The sequence below is a fragment of the Sipha flava genome, unplaced genomic scaffold (genome assembly GCF_003268045.1).
Source record: "Sipha flava isolate LNK unplaced genomic scaffold, YSA_version1 324_pilon_pilon, whole genome shotgun sequence".
NCBI classification, from domain to species: domain Eukaryota; kingdom Metazoa; phylum Arthropoda; class Insecta; order Hemiptera; family Aphididae; genus Sipha; species Sipha flava.
Window position 1 is genome coordinate 389,928 of NW_020273009.1, and position 23,995 is coordinate 413,922.

General features: G+C 35.6%; 1 protein-coding gene across 3 annotated transcripts in view; it reads right to left on the reverse strand.

The window, feature by feature from the left end:
• LOC112686802 overlaps positions 1-23,995 on the reverse strand; it is a 252,933-nt gene that overhangs the window by 20,486 nt on the left and 208,452 nt on the right. The window lies entirely within an intron of this gene.

The window sequence follows — 23,995 nt, forward strand, 5'->3', positions numbered from 1 at the left end:
CGCCCCGAATCCGCTGTATTTCTATTCTTCATCCGCAAGACCACCACATGCAAATACGCATCCATCCACACGCACACGTGCGCATATTTACTTTCACATTCACGCGTGTAGAGTTTACGGCCTGGTAAAGACCTCTACTCACCGCCGTGCCAACCCCTTCACAAAACCGAAATAAATCTATACAGCTTCGCGGGTCTTCTGGACGTATTGCCATGCAAATGCTTCGATCCCTAGAAATAGCGAATTGACGTCTAATATAACCGCGATGAAACCGCCCAGACGCGATCAATTTTCTCTGGATATAATACCGCACAAGTACGAATACTTTTTTTCAGTGCATCGCGGGGGATCGGGTGGAATAAAATCTCAGTTCGACGATAAAAAGTTGTAAGGAGACCATGAAATATGTATTCGATACAAATTGATAGAAATTTGAATTTAGCCGTCGATATGGATTATATATATATATATATAGAAAATTATCGGTAATCAACAAATATAAATAGATAGGACAACATTGAATACCAAAACCGTATCAAAAAAAATATCATTTTTAAAAACTAACATTCGAACTCGTCTGTAACCATTTTTATTGCAAGCATTCGAGTACTTAATCTGGAATAGGAATTCATATTGAAAACCCTCGTTTAATCCTTCATTATATTAAAGCGAACTTGGCCTTTTTTGACCCTTAAGCCACATGTATATTATGGGTTCCAAGCCGAAAAGGACGCAAATAAATTATCTGCGAGCGAGCTGCGAATAGTAAAATCTTCTATGTGTATAAAATTCAAATACTGATCGGTGTACAGTCAAAACTAAAATACCCAATTTTTTGAAAATTTGGGGGAATATACTTAACACTTTTTATAAGTGAACTAGAAGATGTTTCTGAAAATCAAATTTTTATGTGTCGAAAAAGAGCTCCGGGCCAGACATGTAATTTATTTCAATTTTATAGTTACCTAAGAAATATTTAATTTCGCTTAATATGTATTGATTATAATAATCTTCTACGCAGCTATGATAATTAATACGGTACACAGTATAAATATATAATACGAAGATATTATTTTTAACGATTCAGCTTTTTTCCGAAATAAATCTGATTTTTTCATTGCAATTGTAATTTTTGGCTCTTATCTAAAATAGAATAATATCTCCCGGGCGAGGTCGGGTAATTCAGTATAATATATAAAAACGCCCGTAAATAATAGTTTAAAACGCGATAGACTATAATCTTCTGGGACTAAAATCAACACATTAATCATCATGATATATTATTTTTTGTTTCTTTATGTTGATCGACTTTAACCCCAGCGATGTATACATGTACACAAATATACATTGTAATATCTTATGATTACTGTGTCGTTATTTTATTACATGTTTGCGTGATTTCTACGAATGGTTACACTACCCAGCTCCGAGCCGAATACCTTTGGCTATACATTATGCTTATTCGACGAGACACGACCGAGATCGTACTTTAATAATATTGTGTGATACACGTATGAGCGTAAAAGTAAATAAACATCCCGCTGCCAGTTGTATACATGTTGCTGCCGTACGCGTCAAATCGGAAGACTGATCAAACTTTCGTTCGATGGGAAGACCGAAATACGTACACGAGGACTGTACCATAAGGCGCAACTAGGGGAACTTAATAAGGTTTATAGCACCCCTGAGTTCAAATGTAGCACTCCTGATTTTTTTTTTTTTAGATCTATATAATCTAAAATAATTACAGTAAAATTCCATTTAATTTAATTTTCAGAAATTTCAGCACCCCCAATATTTGGGCTCTGGTTGCGCCCATGGACTGTATACTTAACGGTGCGAGCAAGCGACGTCTCTACCGAGTAACAACTGGTAGGTAATAATCATTCAATGGATATTTTAACAATTTGTTGTACGGAAGTAAACGGATGGTGATTGTACGTAGTATCAAATAAGATTTGTCGAATTCATCGATCACAGCTTTGGTTCATTCTGGAATTAACGGAGTATAAACCGTCGTTCAACTCGAATCGAACCACGTGTGCACGCATAGCGGTGTATTAAAACACTGAACGAAACCATAAACCTAATGTCCATGTCGCGAACATTTTTAAGTTTTCGTGCTGATCGGTTGAATGTTTATCCATGAAGTTAGAGCATGTGGACGTTACATCGACTGAGAATCAACAACACGTAGTCGGATGTAAACGTACGTGATCCGATATCGAGGTGCCTGAGAAAAAGCGAATTTGAATTAATTTCGTTTGCAAAAAACCGACGACTTCGTTTTGTCGACTATTGACCGTTGTATTCCGTTCTTGGTGTTTTCGTAATTTTTCGATTCCGACATCTTGCGATATCTCGCGAGATATGTTCCACGCATATACTACCATTCCGAGAAAATTGTTTATTAAATAATATACAAACGGATTCAGAGTGTTAAATATGCGAAAACTTAAGACGGTTTCGAGACGACTTATGTAACGGACGCCATTGATTAATTATTTTTAAATCCCATCATGGCTGCGCCATAAAATTACCCTTTTCGTCGTCTAGTGGACACGAACCCGTCTCGAGACGTGATCTCGCATCATTCAAATATAAATTTCCGACGTTCGTACAACGACTCGTGTATTATAACCAACGTGCGCACGTTTTCGTTACAAGCTTATGAAAATATTATTATTTCCATTGGTATTTGTATTTTCGGCGAGCGCGTAAGAAGTGCGTGCAGAAAATATTCCGCAGTCCATTCCGAAAGAAGAATTACCCATGTCGGCCGTGTATTACATTGTTGTCGTATATGCGTGTAATTAAAATACGATTGACGCGTAAAACTTTACATAATTCATTTAACCCGTTCCCCGTCCTCTCGTCACCGCCTCCGTAAGAGTTACGGCGAAAGAGGTTTAAACCTGTCGCGCGTGCAACTAAATTATGTACGGCGAAACAAGGTCTTATCCGGATCCGTTGGGATTTACTCGCGTTTTGGGATTGTGTTATCAATTGCGAACAGATGACCCGAAAATGGCGACAATATGTGGGTGTTAAAAATGCAATCATTTTACCCTTAAAAAAGTACATTTTTTATCCGAGATCGTAACTTTTAAAAAGGTCCGAGGTGATTTGCAAATGGTGTTTTTTGCAAAGGACAAAATACGTACACGCACACATTCTCACACACACACGTACTACGAATAAGCGCATGTGTAATTCGTACCGTGTGCACGCATGTGTAAGAGTGATATGATTTGTCCAGTTTTTATTTATGTCGAGGAATTACCTTTTTCGAGGAAATAATTAATATTTATTTGGATTGATATTCGCTAGAGTTTATTTGATGTTTTTTCGTTATTCATTTTTTTCTTTCATTTTGTACACGAGAATTCGAAAATTAAAAAAAAAAAAAAATATATTTCAATTTCAAAGGACTCGATTATATCGCCAGTTACGCTTTCATAACTAGTGAGACCCGAAATATGTACATCAAATAATACAAGAATTTAAATAAAGAGTTTGTAGAAAAAAGAGAAAAATCTTTTATGTTCCACACAAAATCTTTGAATTCTATATTTTACATTTAAAGTATATAGTATATGCATTATTTTCAGGGATTTATTTTTAAATATTTTTCATTATTTATGAATTAATCTAACCTAACCGAAGAGTTTCTCCGGTGTGTTTCCATTGTAATGTATGATTTCATGTATACTAGTTTATCTCTTCGTAACAACACATGGGATCATTAAAAACAATAAGCCTTCGATTATCGTACGTATATAACTTGTGGATGTTGTATGATATTATAATGCACAGACTTTTTTTTCGCTCGAACTTCAAAAAGACAACAATTCGCTGCTAATAAATAATATTTCTATTCATGGTTTATTAAATTTTTAAATTCCTCATTCCCCATATGTAATAAATCAAACCCTCCAAACCGATTAGAAAATTAAAACTGTAATAGAAGAAGCAACAACATACTATAAAAGATTCCATAATCATCAGCATCTCATTCCAATCCCCTAATTAAAGGCCTCTACACAAAAGTTATTAAAAATTAAAAATTATATAATTCTCCAAGGCGCTTAAAATGCATTTGTTGTTGAGATTTTTTAATTTAATCTGAACAAAGAAAGAGAGCAATAAAATGATAAGTTAACTAAATAAAGATCTTAAAAAAAAAAAAAAATCTTCAAATAAAGGTTTGATCACTGGATGGCTTCTTTATCAAGTTTTAGTCATGTCATTAATTACTTAGGGAATACTTTTATTGTGCCAGTAAAGCACAGATTGTGTGTGTATCAGAAAAAAAAAAAACCTCATGACCTATACGTAGGTACACCAAACATAACTACCAGTAATTTTTAATGTTCTTAAATATTTATGAAAATTAACATACTCGCTTTTTTCACAATATTAGAAATATATATGTATACATGTTGTACTACGTATAAATAAACGCGTATATTTTTTCGTTTTTTTTTTTTTTTTTAAGTACGAAGCTTTTAACCTAATGGAATGAATAGAAATATTATTATTATTACCTTGAGCTGCTACACAAGCAGAAGATAATTTTATCTGAAGAAACGACCAAACACCGGTATTTTTAATAAGTTTACGATAATTTCCGCACTCTGTCTACTATATATACACTTGCTTTTCGCGTCTAATATACTACCAACAACATCTTACGCATATTATTATTAATTTAAAAAACAGATATATCGTTTCGGTCGGGTGAATTGTTAACGTTATGTACAAAAAAACACGTATTAACAAATGCTCTTAAATGTACGCACCTTAGACTAATAAAATCCATTATATGCGTATAGTGTTTTTATAAATGTACAAAAATATGATAAGCATGCTCGAATGTTTATTGTATTTATTAGCAAATACACCGCGGTAGGTACGATTGCGCATTTCCCACTAGCCGAAGCCCTTTCGAATTTTTATTTTTATGAGAAAAACAAGTTAATTAAAAACGTCCCGAATTCATTAAAATTATTATTTTCAATTTTACACGAGTTTGAGCTTTTAACACAACGCCCTGTCGATTATATTTACATTTATGGAAAAAATAAAAATAAAAAAATTAATAAAAATGCCAATACGGAATGAGACTGAAATATTTATAAGCCAATTAAAAATTTCCAGAACGTAAAAAGGGTTTAAAATTATTTTTAGCAGTCGAGTGTTGTTTATACAATACTTAAAAATGTAAAACTTCGTGCATTTTTAATTCGTAATTATTTTCGAAAGTTATTGTCCAAGGCGAAAATAAAAAAATAAAAACAAAAAAATCCATGGTTCAGTTTTCTTTTATTTTTCCCGTGAAAAGTTTAACGGGCATCGTACACGTACCTATAGATAGTAATAATTGAACGTTCCACATAATAATTATGGTAAAACGGACGTCCAAAATGAACAAACACAGGTATATCTGCAGTCGAACGAACGAATATTGTACTGGAGTGTGTTTCAGATGAAATACGACTTATGCATTAAACAATTGACGATAAATAACAACACGTTGCGTACATATAATCACATTATAATATAATACAGCCGATATGTTTTATTATTATATTGTTGTATGCATATTCTTTCGTGCGATCTCGCACCTCGAGTCTACACCGTTCGGGCACACCTCGAGAAGGTCAGTATTTCTCGGGCACGTGGCGCTCGTGGAAACACATAATACGCGCCCGGTTCACAAACGGTAACCATGATTCAACCGGCCGCATGAATTATTCAAAACGTGTATTATGTAAATCGAACATGTGTTAAAGTAGAAATACCAAAATGATGAGCGTCCGCGTGCCGTCCTGCCCCGTACTAAATAATATAATAAAAGCGGTTTGAACGTATTAATATTATTATTATTATTATTACTATTATTAACATTATGACTATCACCGTTATAAAAATCAGCTGCAGTGGCGAGATGTATTTATGGTTACACGAGGTAACCCAAATAATTAAACCTATACGCAATCTTTATTTTAATATTATGCACATTTAGCATGGGAAATGTATACAATTGTCGGTTTTTATTAAGTAGTTCAATGATGCAAATGAGTTAAGATATGTTATTGAGTAATAGATAAATAAATAAACGCTTGGATGTAAAAAAGTCGGTAAAAATGCGTTGAGACACGTATTTTATTATATGAATGTATAGAATGGCATTCGCTTAAATTGCAGTTGTCAGTTCTTGGTCGTGGTTGACGGCAACACTCACGATAACGAGAACAAAGTATGTTTTACATTTTTACGTTTTGATAAATGAAGTATATTGAATAAACGCGTGTATCTTTATGTTTGTACATCTTTAAGACATTAATAATAACTATACTTAAAAGTACGCAGGAATACAGCTATAATTGTTAGGTACGTAGATACCTACTGCATCGAATGCAAACTAATAAATTTGCAAATGGTTTTCACTTAACGAATGGATTTTAAAAATAAATTTATCATTTCGCATTTTTTTATTGAGTCTCATTATACAATTCGAGGGATGCATATACGATGCAACACGCTATAGTTGACAAATGTGCAGTCAGATTAAGTTAGGTTATTGCTCCCGCTGATCCTTTGGTTCAACAACTAAGAAAAAAAGTTGAATTCGGTTAAAATAGATTAGTAGTGAATTCAAATATGAGTATTAATGACAGTCAGTATGAGAAAAATTACATATAACACATTTGTACTTTGATTATTTACTAATTCGGATTTGAAAAACGAGAAAAAAACGGGTTTTGTACATACTGTTAAAGAATTTTTTTTTTTTTTTAAATAAATGAATTATATATAAATATCGGATTGTAATTTTTATCTTGTAGTTCTAATTATAAGTACACATAACTGATTTAACCTATTGGTGCATTTTTTTTTACGAATTTTAAGATACTTCGAGGCCACTAATGATTCCAAAATATGTATAAATCACGATATTTACCCTTAATAAAATACTGAAAAACTATTTGGAATTCTAAGTAAAATTATCACTAGCATACTAAAATCATAAACCATAGATCGTCTTTCCTATTCTTCAAACATTTCAATTCTTCACCTAATAATCAAGAATTTAAATTAAAAACTATTTGTTTCACAAAAACTAGAGAAACCGTCCGTGTGGGTATCGGAAAACCATGCGTTCGGAAAACAAGTATCGGTTTGTCGGTGTGCAATGAATCTGTAAAGAACGGTAAGCATACAACTATACGATGTATACAAACATAATATAAATGTGTACACACAGACATACGCATTCGTTTGAACGTCGTCTGTCGCGTTTACACAAAGTGTCTCCCGTACGGTCGTCAAACGTAAAAAGACCATGTGTCGAGTAACAGCAGCAAAAGAGGTCGACGTTTATGACCACGTGGTTCTGTATAACAGCAGTGAGAAAAAAATAACCATTAAATCATGTGCTGGTGTACGCATGCAATACGTGCTCCTAAAAACATCGAGTACCAGAAACGTAAAGATTAAAATAGTTGTTTCGTATAAATATCACGGAGATATTTGTACAGAAATCGGAAAACGCCGAAATAGTATAGAACGTAGACTATTGATTTAACTATCCCTTTTTTCCGACAAAGTCATTATATTCGCGTGGTTCACGGTATTTTTTCAACGATAATCGTTCGTATATTGACAACATGCATTTTTTTTCATTTGAAAATAATATAAACGCCTATGATTCGGACCAACGACATTACAGTATGTTCGTCGAAAACGTGTCAAACTCAAGTCAAGCGCATTTTAATTATCTACATTTATTATTATGTAACGTGTGCAATCGTCTGCAGAGATAAAATATAATTCGTGGACGTGGTTGTCATATTGCACTATCAGTGCAAGAGGGCTATATATCAAAAATATTAAATCGTTCAAAAGAGAATTTCTAATTTTCTCCTGCTAAATATCAATATGACTAACTAGACCAGACATTTTCTTATAATATTGTTATTAACAATTATAATTTAGAGGCCACATTTCGTATTACGGCTTTATTGTTTTCAGCTACCTCTCGATCTGTTTTAGTGCAATAAGTTTATTTATATAACTGACGATTTAAAAATATAATTACATAGATTACACCACTCTAAAAAAAAAAAAGAAAAAAAATATGAATTCAGAGATACCAAAAATGAAAATTTAAATTTTTTTGATAAATGGCCCTCTTGTATTGATAGTGCGATATATGTATATGCCATGAAATCACCAGCTCGTAACAGTAACGGTGTTACACGTACATACGGGCGCAGTGTACGACGAACATATACAATATGTCGGCGAGGAAATTATGCCTTGGACGAAAAATCCGTCTTGGCACGACACCACCCCATGACAGGATGACAGTCTATGCTGTAGCAGGATAGAAAGGATTAAACGTCCTACGTGCGCCTGCAGTCAGGAAAGACCGTGGCACGTGTCAAAATATTATTATCGTATTTAATTCAATATTCTATTCATCAAACAACATGTTCTTGGTTAAACTTCGACGACCGGGGCGCAGCTTTTTTCCTTCTCGGACAAAAACCAAAAACAAAATAATACTACATACATTCATACGTTCCGTTTCGTATTAGATTAGAGAGCTGCATAATATTTTAAATACAATTCGGTAATCGTTAATAATAGATGATTTGACGCTCGAGTTTATACCAAAACTCAATATTGTGGTGTAAAATGGTATCTCATATACGCATACAAATCGTTGATTTATTGCGGGCAAAATTGATTTTGATTATATTAGTAGATCTGAGAAAAAAAAGATTAATTCCTTTACTTGGTACTTTCAAATATTTATCGAACTATTAATCACTATTGGGACATTATAAGATACATAAATGAGAGTTCAGATGTTAGGATAGGCTGCAGTTCTACTAAACGTAGTCCACGTACTACGCTCATACAAAATGGACGATTACCCTTGCCAATAATAAACATCCATGACATTTTAATGGGAAAGGGGGGGATGATCCGTAAAATTTACTTCCACCCTCAAATTATACACGTCGAGAGTTGGTCGCGTAAACGATGTGTTTAGGACGTTACAGTTGTGCGCTGCGGTTCCGATTCGAAACGCACTATTTGGATACGCGTTATTGTGCCACCCGAGTGAGGTCGCTATTTCACCCCAGTCTTCCTATATACTTCTGCCGTTCTACGATCCACAGCCACGGTGTGACGCCTTCGCAAGTTGTAGGAACCCGTGTTCGCGAGAAAAGGACCGTTCCCCAAGGATCCCGTTAATTGCTGTCGGCTGTTGCTGCCACTGCCTGCTGCTGCTGTCCCTGACGTTTCAATTAAATCCGCCATCGCTGCATAGCAGATGGTTGGTCCGACGAACGCAAGCGGATGGTCTCCTTCACACAGAGTCGATTTTTTCGTTGCGAAACGCACGCCATCCGATGCACCTGCTCTCGATCGATATTGTTGGAATAAAAAAAAAAAAAATAAAAATCCCTTTTCGACGCACCCGGCATGGTTTCATGTATGTACTCGTTTATCGAATGTTAAAAACCTATGTTAGTTTCCTATTACCGAGGGTGTGTAATTTTTTAAAATATTGTTTTAATCCAAAATAACAGCTTAAATCGTACGCGGTTTTCTTTTCCTTCCGAACGAACCGTGAATAACATAACTAACTCGCTCGAGGTAATATTATTTTATAGCGTTTAAGCGCATATATCAGTACATATTATTATGCAAAATCGATATAACTAATAACATTGTTTGTATAACAAAATGAAAATTCTTGAACGAGCTGTATGTTTTGTTTTTGGGGTTTCGGTTCGTTTTTGTAATATTATTTCAAAATTATATTCCATACTATCGTGTTCAACAACAATAACAAAAATATTTTTACAATTATTCATAATGTGGGTGGGTGGCGGGACGGTGGAGTTTAGGTGGTGCATGAAAAAAAAAAAAAATAACAAAAAAGAAGGATTTCGATAATGGAAAACGAATTGATTTAAATTAATTAATAAATAGGTTTCACATGCTTCGAGAACGATATAAACACTAGCGATTGAGCACAATCCGGGAAAATATTCGCATAACGTTGGCAAAACGAGAGTAGGTATTCTTCGTCGATCCGAACAACCAAACGTTGCAGTAGTAATAAAAATACATTTACACTGGTAATGTACTGAAACTGCAGTCGGTCTCCCTCTAGGTTCGACGCTCAGCAACGGTGTAGTGATGTTTTATGTTGTTACCGAACAGGGTGTTCAATAAGCACGGGCTGTACGTACGATACACAATATTCGAACGTAAACGTATGGACTTTGACGAGAGCAAGATCATCGTCATTAGTTGGCGAAAGGGGACGAGACAGCGTGCGCGGAGGAGGCACTTCGACTCTTCAAACGTCCTCGTCTGGTCCGTTAGAAGTTTATTAGCGCGCAAACATTTGTGACGGCGTAAAAGTATATATTTTTTCGTTCCCTGCAGCAGTAGAAACTGCAATGAAACGTAGAGTTCGGGGTGCGCGCGTTGTTTTCGACAATAATATCACGTCGTATATCAGACGCGATGAACCGGTAGAACACTTTCGTTGCGCGATGACAGCGTGCACGTAAGTCGTTTATCGCGAACCGTCGACGGCGAGCAACAGCGGTGGTCGTTACCGTCCGACGCGTTGTTTTTACGGCTCACACACGTTTACGGGGGTGCGGGTGGACAGGGTGGGAGGACAAAAGAGTCGTTGTCGACGAACGACGCGGTTTTATCGGAAAAGTTTCGCGAACGCGCCGAGAGCTGCAGGTCCCGCATGTACGATTATACGTATAATTACCGCTAGTATCTCACTGGGTCCCGTTCTTCGGCCGCACATTACCTGCCGGCCAAATTTCCTGAACGTGCCCCCACGACAACCATCGCTTCCGCCCCGGAGTTAACGCGCGCGACGATGTACGCGAACGCGAGCGCGTGTCCCGCGTGCCGTTCGACCGTCGGAGGTCGTCGCAATGTCGGCGAAAACGTTGGCGCGCCCGCCGATTACTTGGGCGAGAAACCGAGATCGAGCGATCTTATCTCGTAAGAACCCGTTCACACGATCCGGAATCGGCGGTTTTGCCGTATCGGTGATTTTACCGTATAAGCCTGTGTCAATATCATTCAAATGCGTTAATTCAGGAGATACGGTATTGCACTGTATTCGGTAAAATTACCTATTAGGTCGATTTAGTCATTTGATTTTGTGTCATTGCAAATCGTTTTCGGTCGTATTGTAGAAATACCGATTCGGTATATCATGGCAATTTATTTATATACACTGCGTTCAAAAGATACGATATTTTGACCGATAGTGCATCATTTTTCGTCTGTGCTTCTGCCAATACGATTGAGACTGAAAACCGAGTACGGTACCGTAGGGTTGCGTAAGGTGTACGATAAATAACCGTACCGTCTGAACAGTCCATATGAAGGACATTGAATCGAGAAAATATCCGATACGGTAAAATATCGAATAGTGTGAACAGGCTCTTACTGATCCGGAGGATCACGATAAACGTGATAGGTAAGTGCACGTGTACGTGGCTGATACCGAATTGGTTCCCGTCTGAAAAGGTATTTTTAATTGATATAGCTGAATTGGTTTCTGTCTAAGTATGCACATTTTTCTTCTCAATTGTACAGGCTTAGGACTGTCGACTTTAAAGTAGGCTTGGTGAAAAATGTGCATTAATGTGTGTTTAAAACCACGGATTTGCAAATTTGAAGCTAACTTTCTTTAAATATTCAATACTCGTGATCTTTTCATTAATGCACTCAGTTATATGGTACAATTTTCTAAGTATTTAAAAAATATTTACCGAGATTTTAATTTTGAATAGTACAGGTAAATTGTGTTAAAAATTAAAATTTGCTATCTTACCTGTACACAAACGGGAACCAATTCGGCCAAATGTGAACCAATTCGGTTACTCTCGTACTCGTATCGGTTGCGCATACATATGCGACGATTAACTACTGCGTGTCGCCGACGTTATCTCTTCCGCAATGGTGGGGATGTGCAGGGATCGATATGCACTCGGAGGTCGCGCGCCAGCCAATAACGGTGAGAAAACAACACTGCTAGCACGGAGCATCGCGGCGGGATGGGAGACGAACGTTATTATCACGTCAAACGTCGACATCGAAACGGGTTTCTTTTTCGTTTTTTTTTTTTTTTTTAATATTATTTTATTACCATTAAACTTCACCCCCTTTGTGACCGTTCGTTTGTTATTCCCGCCCAAGGTGCGTAAAACACACATGCACCGCGAAAAAAAAAATCGAATTCGGCACAATATTCGCGCGAGCTGTTTCCCCTAAAATTGCAGGCTCGTAGTGTTAAATGTACGGCGATAAGAGGGGTGCGTGCAACATCTGCGAATCACCCCTTGTCGGATCCATAAACGAAAACGCAGTGATAGACACGGCAACGACGGAAAAACAGACACTGATAAGAGTCGTTGATAGCGCTTAGCTGTGCGGAGTGAGACCTTTACGTTAAAGTTATATTAAAACGTGTACACACACATATATATATATAAAGACATGAAATTCGTGTCCTTATTATATTAATATACAATATAGCCTTCATAACTGTTAACGTATGTATTTATTATACCGAATTCGGTGTAATGCGATGCAGTGCGATAATGCACCACGCGTATGTGCGTAAAACGATATTATTATTAAGTAATAGAACAGTGTGTGGCATAAAAAAATAAAATAAAATCTTCGTTTCCATTGACAAATGTCTACTTCTCTGCAACCCCTTGGCAGCGGATATCTAACACCGCGTAGGCGCCTCTTTGCAAGATAATATTTTTATTGTTTATCAATAATATATTTTTAAGTCTTATCGTACACGCACACACGTATATACTCGGTTTCCGCGTACGATCGATCGACATGAACGAGGGTTTTCTCTCCCCTACCACATGCGTCGTCTCGTTAACTCGATAATTTTGCGTTTAGCGCCGCTAGGCCGACCGAAACCGTGGAAATATATCTTTTTATTCACGTGTCACCGGAGGAGAAAAAAAACCATCATTGGAAATAACGTAACGCGTCTCATTTTGTCATTATAGTAAATATGGTTTAAATATTGTTGGGCAGCGTTCGACGAAAACCGTTTCTTTGGATTATGATGCAACGGCAACCACATTGAGTGATTTTCACGGGAGAATAAAAGGGTTGACCAATATCAGATTTTTCATTTATGAACATGGAGGTTAATTTTGAGCGTTAGGGAATGATCAGACATCATACAAACATGTAGTAACCAAAAGATTACAGATATTTATCGAGCAACCTAGTAAAAAATAAATAAATTTGGACATATATGTTTAGTCGTAGGTAAAATGATTACTGCTCTTTTAATATTAAAGAGAAGATAAAATGTGCTTTTAATCATTGTTTATATCCTTGTATTATATAAATATATATGCAACATTATATAACGACCCACGATATAATAGTTTAAAAAAAAATTATTTCAACACACGTTCGCGGAGGCGTTTCAATATTTTTTACGGTAGAATCGTGATGTACTACATGATATTTACTATAAATTATACGCGGTTGTTTTTTTAAATTTAATTCGTATAGATATTCGTATCTACATACGAAATTATATTATATATGCATAATAAAATAAATATTAACAGTATGCATTATAACGGTGGCCATCGCGAGATAACGAGTGGACGGCCAGCGAATGTTTGCTAGAGTGAAGGGAGGAATTTACAGTACTCAGCAGTTGTACGCGCAACTCGCATGCGCACGCCTATACACTCAAAACTTAACCCCCCGAATCCAATACCACCGATGTTTCTTAACCAAGTTTACCTTTGAGGGAAGGGGGATGCGAATCGCGGCAACCTAAGCCAAACGGTACCACCGTCAACGCGTGTACGAAAGTCGCCGCGCGGTGTTAATTAGTCGAATATTTCTGCTCACAAATTCGTTCGCACTACTACGCTGAACCAAACCCACCCGCTACCCGAGCATCGGCCCGCAAGCTACATAGTGATCCCCCACGCTCGTATACGTTGCGCAAACTTTACTGGCTCTAAAATACGTGCGTAAGCTCTCTCGTCAACTGCTGCAAGCAGAGAGGCGGTGCAAGTCACTTAAACCTACACGTGAATACTATATTATACAAATCCGTGTGTGTGTGTGTGTGTGTGTGTAACTTATAACTCTAGTGCATGCGTCATATATGTTTAGCATTACGGTATATTTAAGTAAGAATTTACATGCAACGGGAGTTGGGTGAAACATTTTTGATTTTTGACAAGAAACTATATAAATCATGTAACTGAACCACGGTTAAAATCCGATTCCGGGAAGAAAAAAATTAAATTTATCTAATAGATTTTGAGCTAAAGAAAAATAATTATTGGTTTTATGAGTATTAATGTGTTTTTTAAGCCTACGATCGAGGACATACAAAACCTACAACTCAAGACTAAAATAGTTTAAAAATATTATTGCCATAGTAAATGAAATAAAATCATTTAGATAGCAGATAAGGGATTTAAAATTGAATTAATTTTAATGTATTATAAATATCAAATATGATTCTATATAATATATATATATATACAAAGTAATATATATTATACCATACAAAAAATATAAATTAGAAACGTTATGTACATATCTTATCGCAATCTCTGCCACATCCTTTAAAAATTCTAAAAACGATAGCAACGCATAAAGACAACCGAGAATGTATAACTATTACAGGTAGGTACATACTCAGCAGTTACACATATATAATGATAAGTATTCGTTTAGAAATTTCAAAATAATAATATTAACTCTGCACTATTCTTTATCTTGTCCGTAGGATTTTTTTTTTTTTTTTAACATATATCTACACGATAATATATATTATGTTTGTTACATATGTAGGTGTATCGTACAGTTTCACTGCACACACCGAATTACACACTGCCACTTTTACGATGCTCAGTAAGTCGTAGACTAATGACTGCAACTGTTTCACGAAACTAATCCTAAGCGCTCTAAATCAAATTAAACGCATTCGAAGGATCAAGGTGAACTCGCGCCCGTTGTCGGCTGTCGTCTATTAATCATGCGCGCTCGCTACGTTCGTAAAGTTGCAAAAACTCTATATATTATTGCGTTTCTAGTCGACTGGCGGCAATTATTATCAAGCTGCTAGCGCGTGGTATTTCAAACGAAAACACCCGAAACACTCGATGTTTCGGAGATTTATATTAAACGCATACCATATGGTTCGAGCGTGTGTAGCGTATACATTGTATAATATGTAACGCGGTATTGTTAAAATGTTTTTGTTCCGAAACGTACAAAAACGTTTTGGTTCCTCCGTCGGTAAAACAACGACTTTCAGAAATGCGCGTCGTTGGGAATAGATATATTACGCATAAACGTATTATATAATACGTACAGAATGTGACGGGAGGTTCTGAAGTGTTTTTACAGATTCAGATTAAATTCCTTATGAAATTAGTCTAGTTAAAAAAATTAATAATTGCTTTACACGAACGAGAACATGGAAAAAAAAATATTAACATGAAAAATGTTAACGTTAGACCTAACACCTCAAATGTAAATTCCAAATCAAAATACATACATTATATAAAATAATAGATAGATGGACATTTTTACTATTTTTATGATAGTCTTTACAGTTGGGTAGTACAAATAAATAATACAATTATAATGTCTCCTCAAAAGCCTGTGATTGTGATTGAGGAGAAAGTATCTAAATAAAAGATACAGAAGTATTAGTACAATTAATAATAAATATAAGAAAAAAAATAAAAAATTAAAATTAAAATATATAAAATGCAAAGATAAAGTAATAAAATCTAATCTCCATAGGGAGGTATAAGTAATATAGAAAAATGTATAGCAACAAAATATAGTTAATATGTTTTTAAAAATTTTAAAATTTTTGAAATTATAATGATTAATATTACATTTAATTCAAATATAAATTATGATTAGAAGTTCGTTGCCCGAAAATGGTATTCATTTTGATTATGATCATATTAATATTAAAACGAGTATTTTATCTATATCACGAAACTTTAATATATAATTCAATTTAATTTATAGCTTTAAGTAAATTATTTTAATGAAAAATAATCAAACATTTAAAATTCCTTATTCTTTATATAAGTCAACAAAGGAACATACATTTGGTTTATTGAAAATTAGTTTAAGTAGTGGTTTCAAAGTGATTTCAAGGTCCAAAAGTTAGTATGATATGTTTCTCCCTAAAAATAAAGTCCATTAAAAAGACACATTGGATTAGAGCAGTGTAGGTTAATATTTTTAGGTTATAATTTAGGATAGATTTGAGGGATTAAATATAAATAAAAATTATCCAAGAAAATTAACAATATAGTTGATGTCCATTCCCTATTTTAAATTTTTATTAAATATTATACCAAGATATTTTATAGAACTTACTCTTTTCAATGTTTTACAATTGCAGGTGTATATGTAATTAATATAATTATTGCAGTTACTACTATGCGTAATAGTTTCACGACATTCCAAACGCAAAGCTTTTTTAATTCTAAAACGAATCTAATTAGTTGTAATTTATGGTACTGAGTTATCAATCCATTTGAATTTCAAAGCAAGTAAGGCCTATATGAAATTACTCTAATACCACAATAGTATAGTATTTATTTATCAATAACATGTAGTCCGAGTAATATTTCTTTTGATCGGCTAAAATACGCGTGTACTAGTGTGATATTGATTGTTACGGTTATTGAATGTGATTTCCGAATGATCTATCACGAATAAACACGTTTATACGGTTATTAAATACAGGAGCCTTTGAACTTTTGGACATCAGAAATTTGGTTATCACCACGGATCGATCGGTGGGGTGATCGCAGTGAGAAAAAAAATCGAAAACACCCTTCCGCAGGCAGACGGCAGACATCTTGCATACGACACAACTAGACGGGAAAACAACTGCAAGTCCATGCACGTGCGTAAAGAGGATTTCGAGGGTTTATAACAGTCCGCGGTGCGGTAGGTCGCTCGCGCAGTTCGTCTATAAATAATGATAATATATGTTCGTCGCGCGTAACACGACGATGATTGCGATTTCATTATTTTACTGGAAAATCTCCCTCAGCTCACTGTGGCAAACGAAGAGAACTCGCAATGTGAGTCCCGCTCGACGGGTCCATATAATAATATAATTCGAGGGTGAGTCGTTCACAGGACACTCCGACGAATCGCACTGTGTTTATTTTATATATTTTTATATAGTTATACAACTTGACAGAGAATAAAAAAATAAACATTAATAATAATGTCACTAACGAACTATCGACGTGAATAATATATGTATATATGTACACGCACGCGTTTGTATATAAATATTTGGGTATGTGTGTGTGTCTGTGTGCTTACGAGGGGTGGGGTAGGTGCGTAATAATAAGCCGCGATCGGACCTGGTGACCCGATGGGGACGGTGGTCGTGCCAGGGGTTGTTGTGCGGCGCGGTAATGAAGCGACGAGACGGGACCGCGCGCGCGTAGTCGCTTGGGGACCGATCGTGCACGGTGGCCGTCGAGTCCCTCGAGACGACAAGGGCCCGGTATATTATGAGGTATGTAAATATATATATATATATATATACATTTATTATATTATTTGTACATATGTGTAGTAAGCAAGTACACACGTATTTCGTTTGTGGTGTGCACAGGGAAAATGCATATTATAGACACACACCAACATTGGTGGTCGGCCGAAAGCGCAGAACGTATTTGCAGTGTTCGTCATAACAAAAAAATGCACAGTGCAACACCGTAATATAAATATAATGGTATTATAACGACCTATATACAATCACGTAATACTTGGAACCGTATAAGCGAGATCCTCTCCGTTTTATGAACCGTACATGAATATTTTACGTGGATAATGTACGACTCTACTGCTCGTATGATCTCTAGTAATTTTACTCGAGCGCGGTAAAAAATCACTTATTTCTTATATAATTACAATTTTTAATGACAAAACTTATTTTTTTTTATAAATGAAATATTAAAAATATATAATTGCTAAATATAAGTAGTTTTTTACATGGTTGATTTTACATTTTACACTCAAATTTAAAGTCTTCGAGTACACAATTAAACTAATTCTATAAAAGAATAAATCTAAGTATATCATCATTTTTCAAACGATTCGTTACAGGTGTCTATTTTAGTTAATATCGATTAGTTATTTTTAAAATTTAAATTCTCGCCTTAAAAAACCGTAGTTTGTATAATCTATGCCAAAATTTGAAATTTAAAATATTGCAATTGTTATTATATTTTGATGGATTTAAAAAATACGTATATTCTAAAGATTTAGTAGCTTAAACTTTAAAACATAATCCACCCAAAATCACGTCATCCGAGATGGTTTATATTATCATACTATTGTTGTCCGACAACAGTGTCTCTAACTACTGTAATGATACTGTACAACTGCAGCACTATACACTTTGTACTTGTACACTGCATATAACACTCGGTATTATTATCTTGACAAATAATAATAACGCAGCACCGAGGAAACGACCGAATAATCTCGTCGATTAATTAAAATTTAATATTATTTTGATGCCGGAGTTTATTAACCCTCTCCGAAAATCATGACTGTATAATATTATTATATAGCCGCGCACAACAACGGTCGATATTGTGCGCTCCACGTAATATTATAATGCGATAATGTGTAATGCTGGCAGAGAGCTGCCTCGGCCCATTAAACAAATGGGTGAGTTTAGTCGCCCCAACAGTAGATTTTGGTATCCTTACACTGTACGACTTAAATTTCCAAACCGCCGTTAACAAAATATTGTATTATACTACGTGTCGTTCCGTATTGATATTAAAAACAAAAGATTCACTCAGCGCATTATATTATAATATTTTCCATCTTACTACCACCACGTTTTTTTAACGTGATTAAATACACGCACACATCAGTTATAAACGTACAAATACATTTTAATATAGACGTAGCGGGGGAAATCACATGCACAATGTATGTATACTATTAATATTACAGCTGCGGGGAGTCGTCGACGGGAACGATTACGTTTTTCACCGTAGGACAACACGCCGTGTACAGAACAAATCGTTTCTGTACTCGAATCTCGACGTGTATTAATTATTAGCGGTCGTAATAACATCAGATACGACGACAACCGTAGTTATTACTGCACGTGTGTATTTATGGTTTTGACAAATTTCAAGATTCGTTTTGTTTTATACCTCTCTTCACTGCTACGTAATATGTACGCCATGTTGTTATTTAGAGCGGTTATTTTTTTTGGCAAACGTATATTATAGCCCTCGGGAATCGTTGTCATGCTATCGAAATAATCGTTGCGCGGTGTACGCAGTATTAATTTATTTACTATCACATGAAAGCATAACGATATAGATGAAATACGCGCCCATCTATTAATGTTGTGCGATAAAAAAAGCGCTACGAGAGACGCGTTTGAAGCGCGAAAAACGTGTGAACATTTCGCACGAGTGTGCACTGTTGAACGCCCGAAGTTTTCCAAATATAATATTATAACTTTGCGGACTGAATACCACGTTTGCGGTGTGCGAGCTTTTCGTTTCGAGATGGCATCGCATGGTATATTAATATCGTTAAAAGAGTACACGCGTAGTAGTAGTAATAGTACACATCACTGGAAAGTTTGCAACACGAGCGCCCTGGGGATTTCGATAGAGTGCATCGGGGATTTTTTTCTTTTCTTTTTTTTTTTAACGTTTAACCGAGGAGCGTTCGTGAACACGAGATGTACGTAAGTTTCGAGCATCGCACGTCTATCGTTCGTACTAATCCGTCTTCGGCTATATCGGTAAAACAAAACGTCGAAGACCCACGAGAGCGAGTGACGCACACGTGCACACGATACGCGCGTGCCGGTAAAAACGAAACGAGAAAAAAAAACCAAAACCATATCGAACCGTCGACAAAAAATATATAATACACATTTTGTCGATTGATTTTTCTCCATAAATGTTCACCTCGTGTGACGCGTAATATCTTTGGCACTAGAGCACTTCGAGTGTCAGGAAACATGATCGCGTGGGTTACCCTCGGTTGATATGTTTCGACATCTAATACGATAAATATTTATTTTACTTATTTATGGATGTGACAGAAAAATATCATCCTTATAAATAATTAAGAGCCTCGTCTAAACCACGTACATCGTACATCATGTTTACACGTAGTTGACCTTTTTGTTATATTTTACGCGCGCACACGAAAATACGTTGAAAACCTTGTGTAGCAAAAAAACAAACAACGTTTAAGAAGTACACTTGAGTTATTTTTTCGTTGTGCACCGCACATGCAAAATTAGATTACAAGAATTAAACATGAAAAGGGCGAACCGATTTTAATCAAATTTCGGCAATAATTTAATACGCGCATAGATATATAACATAAACAAAAACATTTTAGAATACACCCACACATAAATTCGACCCGTCATACGTAACAATATATATATATATATATATGTATATGGTTTAATGCACGTCATGGAAAACATTAAAACGGAAAACGCGATGGCGACTAATATGATATATATTATTTTATCGTACATTTAGCTCGTTTAATTATACAGAAGACACTTTTATTTCATTACTGAGCAATCCAAAATGTTTAGTTTCCAGTTGATATAAGCTCGTTGTTAAAATAATAACAATAATAACTTCTACAGGTATTATAATACAAATATTTTTAATTAATTAATCTTCAATATGCTATTGTTGTCTACATGTGCACACGATACTACAAAGGATTTAAAAAAAAAAAAAAAGAAATGGTTTGATGATTTGTAAAATAAACGTAACGATTATTATATTTGTACGCTTGGTATAACATCAGATCAGTTAGTGATAAAATAGTTATGAAAACACAAATTGTGTACAAATAAAATATAGTAAAACTCGTTTTTTATTTATCTATGAAAGAATATTTATAACACTACATCGTTTGCGAGTATTGGTTTTGCTCCGGTAACTAAACAACGCACTACCGGTAAAATTTATTATCATTCGCGCGATAAACTATTGACGTGAAACTGCGAGTTCTGTGTAAACAGCGCAATGTTCCGAATGTTATCAATCCAGCTGTGCGTCTGGGGTTTGTTCGCGGATTAACTTTTTCGTCGTCGCACAACCCCCGGCCGAACACTGCCCGTTCTTGAACCATACGGGTGCAAGGGACGCGCACGCGATACAAGAAACCACGATGTATACGAGGGCGACGATGAAAATGACTCGGGTAAGGTGTGAGTGGGTTTTCGTAAGCATGGTTCCCAACAAGAACCTGCGGCGAACAATAAACAAAACCCTATTACAAACAGTGATCGCACGTGGCACACGCGGCTCGTCTCTTTCGACATGTACTACGACTGAACATAGTGGATGTCGTATAATATCCAGAGAAACGCGCGAGTTCGATAAAAACACTCTTATCTGCGGAGTGCAGTCGGAAAAAAACCGAGGGCGTGTCAGCTGCGGAAACCGTATTTACGCACGGAAAATGCCTCCGGCCACCCCTTGGGCGCGGCCGCGGATAACATCGTACGACACAACCGCGAAAAGTTCCCGGCCCATCGACGATTACAGACATACAATAGTGATGACGATCATGACGATATAGCGATAAGAATTATTAAAGTAATCGCCATGCCAAATACGTGATGCAACAGTGATATAAGTTTCTGCGTGTGATCAGTATATCACAAATATATGAGTAAACGTATAGAAGACAACACGAATGTACAGAAAAATGTAAGAAACGGAGATCTTAAATAATCGAATAATCGTATAATCAAAACATTTTATTTTCCTTTTTTTTCCGAAGGTTTCAGAAAACCGCTATGGCATGAAATTCTAAGCTTGTTGCACGAGTAAGATTAGAAATAGATAATATTTCTAAATTATCATGCGACTAAAATACATATACATATTTAGAAACGGCTGTGAATAATTACTATGTTGCAATGAGGCAGGATAATTTAAACGAGCAGCTACGTCGATTGTCTTCACACGGCAGACCGTTATTGATGTCTTTTTATACGAAGACTCAGTGCAAGACAATGAAATCATAAACACGTTTCTTACACGATAATGAGTTATTTAGTAAGTATTGTAAACATTTTAGTATTTTTGGGTATGAGGGAAGGTAATGGTTAGGTTATAGTGAGATAGGTTATAGAGATTTAGTCTTGTGGCCTATTCGACGAGACCGAGTAGAAGGAAATTTTCGACAAGAGTCTAAACATGTGTATTGCTCAGATACATATTTATTATAATATTTGTTCATCTTCGTGATGACGATCATCGTAAATAATAATAATAACGGTATTTTCGATAACAACCCGAACCGCGTAAGCTACGAACAATCAGCTACCGAACAAGAGACGTGATTTCGAAACCGTTTTAGTCATATTTTTATTGCGGACACTAGTTTTAATGATAATATATGAAATATATTTTTACTATCACCAAAAATAAAACGCTTACGTCATCTCATAAACTGATCGACTATTGGCGTGTAGCACCCATATTCTATATTTTTTAATCGGATAAGTATTGAATTTCATGTGCATCGGGGTCTTATGAAGAGATATTTTACATTTGGCCTACACTTTACTTCACCCGACCCGAAAACGTTATTCGAGTGCACGTCGTGGTAGTCTATAGTAATAAATTATGTCATTTTTTATCGTACCGATTCAGACTTAGAGGCCGTGGTCATGACGGGTAAACACTAGACTAGGATCAGCTGTCCACGTGACGCATCCTGTTATTGCACGACAATAATAATATGATAATACGAATACCATTCTATAATAATAACGCAATACACAATTTTACGACTAGGCTCATCCGTTTAGTGTACCCCCCATATATGGTTTAAATATCAACCGAAAACGCGTTTTCGATCTACGGCACATACTATATGCTGCGTATACACTGTTCGAAAAGGATTTCGTCTCATCTAAAGCGGAGCTATGGTTAAAATTCTAATACGACTGTTGCAGTGACGTGCAATCATGGGCAGGCAAGAAGTTTATATTTCTTTTTTCTTTATTTTACAGTTGTAAATATTTACGTGTACTTCGTCGCTTTAGAAGTGCATTAATTAATTATTGTTCGATTGTCAAACTACAACAATATCGGTGGCGGTGACACGGTCCATACATTTCGGTATTTTCGGTAGCGTTCAAAGTGCCGCGACGTGTACTCGATTCGAAACGAAAACAATATTATAATATTATCATCACGTTTCGTCCGTTATACGAGTACGAGCCAGAGATGGGTTTCATCATTGATACTCAATGCACACGCTTACTATATAGTCAGGTAGTGTATAATTGTTATTAAAATCGTCGTCATATTGTCGTCATTCGTACACTGTGATCGTCCAGGTTTCAAATAATATTTTTTCGTGTGATCCTTGCCCCACGCCCCAAATCAACGTTTTAATACACCGGACAACTCTGTCAGGATGAATGTCCGTCGTGTGTGTGACGTTTATGGTTTCAAACAATGAAAACGCATTACGTGCGTACAATTAAATCGTATAAGATTGCCGCCATATAACATATTTATATGTAATGTATGACATTCTACCATATCGGGAAAAAAATGTGCTTCCGTATACTGTTAATTCGTGTCCAACAGAATACGAAATTCAAAACAAATATGCCACGACCGAAAATAATATTATATAAATTTACGTAAACATACAATTGGGTGACACGAGAGAAGTGTTTTTTTCCAGTTTTAATATCACTTCTTTTAGTTTGGGCAAATTATTTTTTCCTCTGGATTATATAGTATTAAAAATTTGGTACGTAGATACGCGTTGTACAGTACACATTAATAACACATATTTTCTT